Below are 8,756 nucleotides of genomic sequence, written 5' to 3' on the forward strand. Positions count from 1 at the left end.
AAATCTTTTTGACATCATTTTACCTTCATAATGAAATCATAGCCTTTTGAAGTTTAATCGTCATATTCAGCCATATCGCAATTCTGGTCTTTCCGTCTCCAAATTTAAGACCTCTTGAAATCATAATTAAGACTTTCTTGTACAATTTAAGACTTTTTAAGGCCTTAAATTTGATACAACTAAATTTAAGACTTTTTAAGACCCCGCGGAAACCCTGGTTAAACACATCCAAAATGGAGAATAGGCTCACAGACACACAACACACACACACTGACATTAAATGATTTAACTAGTATATTAATACTCTATAAGCATATTTATACACACACACACACACGCGCACACACCCCGTTCTGAGGTGGAAATGCTTCTTAAATCTCCAATGCTCCTTCTCATCCTCCAGTCAGCGTGAAGAGCCAATCATTGGAGACAGGTGGTGGCCATTACCTCCTACTTGCAAGTAGAGGGAAAGAGAGAGAGAGAGCAAAAAAAGGAGAGTGTGAGAGAACAACAGCAAAAACATACGTCCTGGAACGTAACATTTGTTACTCTCTGGTGACTCAGGTAATCTCTCCATTCTCCTTCTGCTCGACCTCAGCTCAGCAATTGATACTGTCTGATACTGCATTTGATAAGTTATTACTTTCCCACCTTTCTGAGATAGGCATCTCAGGTGCTGCACTATCTTGTATCTCACTGATAGATAATACTACATCACTATGCATCATAAATCTCCCACTATTTTACTCAGTCAGGGTGTACCCCAGGGCTCTGTTCTCGGGCCATTACTATTTATTACTTACATCATGCCCCTTGGACATATTATCCGTCATCATGGTTTTCATTATCACTGTTATGCTGATGATATTCAGATTTATACTGCCTGCAGACCAGACTCCATTCACCAGACCACATCACTATCTACCTGTGTTAATGAGCTAAAGGCCTGGCTCAGTTCTAATTTTCTCAGTTTGAATTTAAACAAAACAGAAATTTTAATTCCTGGCCCCCCTTCACTAACAAAAATATAGTAAATGCTCCCAGTTTCAACCTTGATGCTACAACAGTCAACAATCTGCTACTGTCAGAAATTTAGGCATTACTCTTGATCCTGCACTGACTCTGGATGCTTACATTAGTAAACTATCCAGAGCTGCATTTTTCCAGGTTCGTCGTTTAGCCCAACTTCGATCATATGTTTCTCCAAAAGATGCTGAATCATTAGTGCATGCTTTTATTACATCACGCCGTGACTACCGTAATTGCTCTTTTTGCCGGATTACCATTGCACTCTATCTCTCACTTACAATATATTCGAAATTCTGCTGCAAGAATATTAACCCATACTAAGCGATCTGCTCATATTACCCCTGTCTTATTTAAACTCCATTGGCTACCTGTATCATACCGCATTACTTACAAAATTCTTCTGCTTACTTTTAAATCACTCAATGGCCTTGCTCTCCCTTATCTCTCTGATCTACCGTCTCCTTATGTTCCGCCTCGATCACTTCGATTGTTAGGATGTGAACTTTTTACTGTACCTAGATTTCGTCTATCCTCAGTGGGTGGCAGATCATTTTCCGTCATCGCACCTAAACTATGGAACTCTATACCTCTGGCACTAAGGTCAATAACTGCTCTCTCTGTATTTAAATCACAACTTAAAACTTACTTGTTTACCCAATACTATTAGTCATATCATGTTCTTTAGACACTCTTCTCATCCTATACTACCAGCTGTAATTCTCTGAGTATTTTCGTTTTGTTAATTTTTTGTTGCATTTTCTATTCTTTGTTTGTTACTTATTGACATTACCTTTTTTTTCTTCTTTTTCTTTTCTTTCTATTGTTACTTATACTATGGCTGTATTTCTATTTTCTGCACATAATTGTACCATGATATGCAACTGCAATCATGTCTACATGTGACTGGGCAACTGTCTACTGTCCACTTAACTGATTAATTGATTGTGAAAGGACTGTTACGATTATGTGAATCGACTGTCTATTGTGTTTCTGCTTTTGTACAGCATCCTTGAGCTTGGGAAAGGCGCTATATAAATTAAAATTAAACATATTATTAATGATTTTTGGCATAAAAGAAGAATCCATAATTTTGACCCATACAATGTATTTTTTGGCTATTGCTTCAAATATACCCCAGCGACTTAAGACTGGTTTTGTGGTCCAGGGTCACACATGCTCACTGAATATAAAACTAACAGACCACTCAGATCATTAGGATTGAGTCAGTTAGAAATACCAAGGTTCAAAACAAAACAAGGGAAATCCGCTTTTAGCTATTATGCCGCCCGCAGTTGGAATCAGCTTCCAGAAGAGATCAGATGTGCTAATACATAAGCCACATTTAAATCCAGACTCAAAACTCATCTGTTTAACTGTGCATTTGTTGAATGAGCACTGCGCTATGTCCGAACTGATTGCACTGTATAGTATGTATAATAATTTTCTATTCTTAACTGTTTTAAAATACAGTTTTTAATATGGAGGATGGCAGACCCACGGAGCTCGCGGGCACTCAGGGCTGCCCTCTGGGATCATAGCACACTCCTGGCTGGACTCGGGGACTGAGTCTCTCTCTCTGCTGGACTGGGAAACGGGAGCCCACTCTGGGCTGGACATGGGGACAGGAGACGAAGAAGGGCTGGACGGGACCAGCAGGGACGAAGGAGAGAGGAGAAGGCGCAAGTCGACCTCCAGATCTGTTTCCCAGTCTATAAGGTCCCCCTCGAAGTCCAGCAGTCCCAGATGTATGATCAGCTCTCCCTCAGCCACGGTGCAAGGGGCGGAGCTCCACTCTGCGCTCATATCGTCCACGGCTTGCTCCCTCGCGGCGGGCATGGTCGCTGGCTCTCGCACCTGCTCTGATGGGTTGGGCTCTGTATCCAGGGCGATCCTCTGCTCAGTCACTCGGCATTGCACTGGTTCGTTGATCGCTGTGGGAATGGGCTCTCCGTCTGGGTCGGGAGTGGTGTAGGGTTTGATATGTAAATAATTTAATTTAGCTCAAAGGGAATCATTTAACAGAATCAGAATCACTTTTTTGCGGCCAATCACTGAGTCGGCAGCGATTCACTGAACGAGCCGTAAAACATCAACTCTGCACTGGATATTAAAATCCAAAATATAGTGAAAACACTATTAATAAGCACAGTAACAAGATCGGCAGATTAAGACATTAACTTGTAAGCACAAAAGACAAGATACTTCTCTTTTCAATATGACTAAATGTAAATGTAAATATAAGTAAGACTTTATTTATGTAAACCTAAGACATAAACTAATCTAACACATGGACACACACATTCACACGTTGCAGAAAGAGAGAAAGGATGAGTTTAGAGAATGAGAATGTGAAATCCCAAGTTTATAGCAATATGTGCTATCACATAGACCTGAACAAACCATCAATCACTTAATTAACCCTCGCATTGAGTTTCTCAATGAGGCTAAAATTTATATTAAATGCACCAGCTTAGTTAGACCTGAGGTTACTTGCTTGCGTTGCCTTTGTGTTACAGGGATTCCCTTTTGTCGTCGTCGTTGCAGGAAAAGGGGTTTCCCAAGTGCTGATTGGCTGGAAGTTCAGTCGTTAAAGTGATGTCTTGGGCGTTGGCTGAGGATGCGGAGTTGGTCTGGTTGAAGTTTTGAGGTGGTCACAGACTCGAGTTGAAAGTTAAAAGAAAGAAAGGTTGTAACGAGACCAGGTGTTTTTTCTTCTCATCGTGGTGTTAAGTAGCTGGCCTGTAGGCCAGAGCACGCTCAAAGAGCGCTAAAAAGCAGCGTCAAAATGCAGTGGCAAAAGAAGAAGAGAAGAGAGAAGGGAGAAGGGAAGATTTGATGGTGTCCTGAGTTTTTAAACTCGGCTTTTGGAACACCTCCCAACTGGTGTGTTGACCAATTAGACAGGCTATTATCTTAGCTAGGGGTGTTCCTCCCATCATAAATCAGTTTGTTATCTGGTCACATGGTCCGAATTTTACACGCTCTTGTGAAGTGTAATTTTGAACATGATTTCTATAACCAGAATATGATACATTTGACACAGAATTAATTGAAACGTTTCAAGCTAGAATTGTCAAACTCATACATACCAAACATGACTAACCCTTGAAGTCATTCAATAGTTATTAGAAAGACATACATAATATGTGCTTAAAACATGATAGTCTAATGTGTGGGTTACATACATAATATAGTGTTAGGCCTACACTGTAACCGATTTTTATAATTTGAACAGTATTTTACTGTATTATGTACAGTAAGATACTGTAAAAGGTATATACATTATTTTACTGTAAACTGCAAAGGATTATGGGAAAATGTATGGTCACTACAGTAAACTACTGTAAATTTACAGTAGTGAACTTGCTCGCGAAAAACTGACCAATGGCAAGGGAGATTTATTTTGTTTGCCATTTGATGGAAGCAGCAGTAAAAGGACAAAAGAGACAAGTTGCACTGTTTACTGGAGAAAAAAGGTTAGTAGGCCTATATTATTTTAAGATGTTTTAACTTATTAACAGCAAACTAACATTATTCATCATGTCGTTTTTCATGTCGGGAGTTGGGGCCTTTTTTTCTGACTGACGGCCGGATTAACGCCGTCATAAAGTGATAACGTCGACTGGTGAGTAAATTAAGGTCACCTATATTAGTCAAAATAAACCTTATTAAACCGAGAAACACGTTTGTAGGTTTTGCTGCCCTTTGATGCAAGTTTGTTAATCTGGCGAGTCGTTATTTAACGTTAACAACGAACTAACGTGAAATAACGTTACTGAGGTAAAGTGCGTACGGTTTCAATTCAGTGATTAAATATAAGTGAGATATTCAGTGAGAGTTTAAACAGTATTTTCAAGTACTTCTTTTGTTTGTTCTTTTCAAATTTCTAGTCTAGATTTCGTCGACAACATCGGAGGTGTATTTTGGCGCCTCTTCTTGTGAATGCCATAGTTTCGATGATAACATCAACTGGTAAGTTAATAATGTCAGTTAGCCGAAGTTAACGAACACAGAGAAGCATAATATCTTTTGTACACTGCCTCTTTATCGCAAGTGTAATTCTCTTCAAATGCTATTCAAGTTAGAAACGTGTGTTATGTTGTATGTAACTTTAGAGACGGTCCCTATTCAGTGAGAGACGTAAAATAATACCGCGAGCTAACACGAAATACTGAGGAAAACTGAGTTAAGAAATACCACTGTAAAGTACATCTTTTGTATTTTATTTTCAAGTTTGTGATCTTTTGGTCATGTCGTCTGCATCGGAGGAGTATTGGAGTCTTTTCCTGTGATTGCCGTCGTAACAACAGGTGAGCTTTCATCTAATGTTACTAAAGTAGCCAAAGTAGCACTAACTTACTTTTTAAAGAGAGGAACGGGCTAGCAATATATTAATATAGTAAGTTTTGCTTATAAATATAAAAAATGTGGCAACACTTTACAATAAGGTTCATTAGTTAACATTAACGTTAGTTAAAAACATTAATGAACAATGCTTCTACAGCATTTACCAATGCATTATTAAAATCACAAGCTGTGTTTGTTAACATTAGTTAATGCACTGTGAACTAACATGGAATAAACAACAACTGTATTGTCATTAACTAAAACTAACAAAGATTAATAAATATTGTAATAAATGCATTGTTCATTGTTTGTTCATGTTAGTTAATACATTAACCAATGTTAACAAATGATACCTTATTGTAAAGTGTTACCAAAAATGTTTATTTTATTTAAAATGTTTGTATTACTGTACGGTAGATTTTTTTCTGATCATAAACTATAGTAACACTAAAAGGGTGTTGTGACTCTGTCTGTTACAGGAGATTTCTCCAAGCAAAAACAGGATCCTGAATATGAGGCAGAATCATCATACAGCCAGCTGTCCGTTTTACAGAAATGCAGAATTAGGTAACCCAAAATACATTTTGTTTTACATTGCATTTACATTCATGCATTTGCCAGATGCTTTTAGCCAAAGCAAGTTATATTGTATTTAATGTAGGGGAGCACGGGACACAACCTAACACGGACTTTCTTAGCATGTGTAAATCCACGTGGGGTTCAGAGTATAATTTTTTTATACACTTTAATTTCACATTTGTCTAGTACAAATATGTTGCGTTGTTTCATAATTACAGGTGTATATGTTTTTCGTTATTTATCTCAAAAGAATGGAAGTGACAACATGCCCCGTAGGTGGGGTACATTGTAACATGTGAGGGGCACGTTGTAACATAACCATATAAGCTTAAAATATTATCGGATCTAATGAAAAAATATACAAGACAAACTAAAATATTTTGTCAATAAACTTTTTCGAATAAAATAATGGCGTTTTTTAAGAATTAAAAATAATCTAATTTTGGAGTTTGATAATGAACACATTGCAACAATGCTTGGGACGGCCCTGATCACAACACACAGCTACACATACAGTGTAGTTCAAAACAGTGCGCGCAAATAAAGAAACACATTCAGAAATTCAGAAATGATACATTCCCCTTCCTCCACACGCAGCTGTCATAGGACACAGGACACGAGACACATAAACGAGCCAAAATGCTTTACATTTCTTGAAATAACAATTTCTGAACATTAAACATCGATTCTCAGTCTTTATTCACCTGCTTCTTGTGGCTTCTCATTGAAACTCATAAAAGTAAATGGTGTAAATTGCATCGCTAATGTCATAGAATAGCATAGTTTAATAATAGCTGGACACATTGTAACACAGTGTTATTACGTTCCCCATCTGTGCAACTGGAATTTAAAACTGGTTAGTGTCTTCTGCTAGTTAGCGAAGCATTATAAAACTATCTAAACTGATAACAGATTGGAGATTAAAATAATAGCAGATTTGTCTAATTTTAAATGAGTACTAAAAACTGAGATGACAATTTACTTCAGCCAGAAATGTAATTCTGCTTTGGTAGAATAAATATTCAGCAACATCTTCAAAAGATTTTTTAATTTTGGTGCACTTTATTCTCTATATAGTGTTGATATGGCAGTAGTAAATGCTGTAAATTTAGTTATGCTAGCATGTGTGGAAATATTTAAACCATATGTGTTACAACTTACCCCGTGTTAGTTTGTGCCCTGTGCTCCCCTAAACATTTTATTAAGTTATTCATTCCTGGGAATCAAACAGGGATGGCGCTAGGGGTGTGTGCGCATCAAGATTGAGATTTTCTAGGACACACACACACATTTAGAAATTACTAGATTATATGAACAGATTGGTTAGCATTTAGCATGGTCTGTGGCAGACTTTACTAGGTGTCAGGGCAACAAAAATCAATAAACAAGAAGTTCATATTAAGTGATTTAAATCGTGAAGAAAATATTGTCTTTTCGCAAAAACGGTTCTAAACAAAGCCATGTTGTGCGTCTCTGCACACAACAGTGTTTCATTACTGAAAGAATTTACCTTTTTTGAATGCCTTGAATCAGTGATTCACTGATCCATTCATAAAAACAGTTTCTTTGTTCCTGAAAGAACCAGCAGTTTTTAATGAATAGATTGAATAAATGACTCAGTGGCTCAGTCATTAAAACAGTGGCTTGCTGCCACCTACTGGTAATTTTAGTCTAATTTTTTAAAGTATCATTCTATTTTTTTTTTCTATCATTACATATTTTTGTTTATATTTAAAACATTCATTTCATAATATTATTTATGCAATTTGTAAGTGCAAATTATAATTAATTACACTAATTACACATTACACTTACAGTCGCTTTAAAAAGAAGCCACTTAGCTAATGTAACTTTTCAGCATAGCCTGTTTTATTTGACTTGTATCCCGTGTATTCTGATATATAAATTAATGTCTCTGGGCTAAGGCCCGGATATCCTCTCACCCTAGAACCGCCCCTGGAATCAAACCCATTAATTCAGCATTCTAGCACTTTGCTCTACTGATTGAGAATGCATTGTAAAAAATGGATCTTTAATAATGGATTAATAACTAATTATGTACCTTCCTTTGTAGGTGCGTTCAGATTAGTATATAAGGTTTTATTAACATCAAAGTGCATACAGCACCAAGTTTGACAGTTGAGGCAAATTCTGTAAACACTGATTTGAAAAATAATGCTTTTTTCTTTCTTGTGCTTGCAGGTTCATTCAGATCTTTGTGGCACCAAATGCATTGAAAGTCACAGGTCAGCTGGCATTCTGGAAAGAGGGTCTGCCTGAATCCCATCCTGCTGTTTCTCATCGGAGAGCTTGTCAACTTTGACTGTCAAAATTACTGAAATTTAACACAACAACACAAACTCATTTTTACTGTATTATTTGATTTTTATTTACACTACCAGTCAAAAGTTTTTGAACAGTAAGATTTGTAATGTTTTTAAAGAAGACTCTTCTGCTCACCAAGCCTGCATTTATTTGATCCAAAGTACAGCAAAAACAGTACAATTTTGAAATATTTGTACTATTTAAAATAAATGTTTTCTATTTGAATATATTTTAAAATGTAATTTATTCCTGTCATCAAAGCTGAATTTTCAGCATCATTACTCCAGTCTCCAGTGTCACATGATCCTTCAGAAATCATTCTAATATTCTGATTTGCTGCTCAAAAAACTATTATTATTATTATTGTGCTGAAAACAGCTGAGTCTAATTTTTTCAGGTTTCCTTGATGAATAGAAAGTTCAGAACAGCATTTATCTGAAATAGAAATATTTTGTAACATTAAAAATGTATTTATC

The 8,756-nt window shown here is 36.7% G+C and overlaps 1 long non-coding RNA gene across 1 annotated transcript; it reads left to right on the forward strand.

Annotated features, from left to right (window-relative positions):
• The first annotated feature begins 5,271 nt into the window (after positions 1-5,271).
• LOC131543405 (uncharacterized) lies at positions 5,272-8,466 on the forward strand. The gene is made up of 3 exons (XR_009271903.1): positions 5,272-5,339; positions 5,856-5,943; positions 8,158-8,466. It is a non-coding gene; the product is annotated as an uncharacterized LOC131543405 (long non-coding RNA).
• Positions 8,467-8,756: the final 290 nt, after the last annotated feature.

This window comes from Onychostoma macrolepis, chromosome 07 (genome assembly GCF_012432095.1).
Source record: "Onychostoma macrolepis isolate SWU-2019 chromosome 07, ASM1243209v1, whole genome shotgun sequence".
NCBI lineage: Eukaryota > Metazoa > Chordata > Actinopteri > Cypriniformes > Cyprinidae > Onychostoma > Onychostoma macrolepis.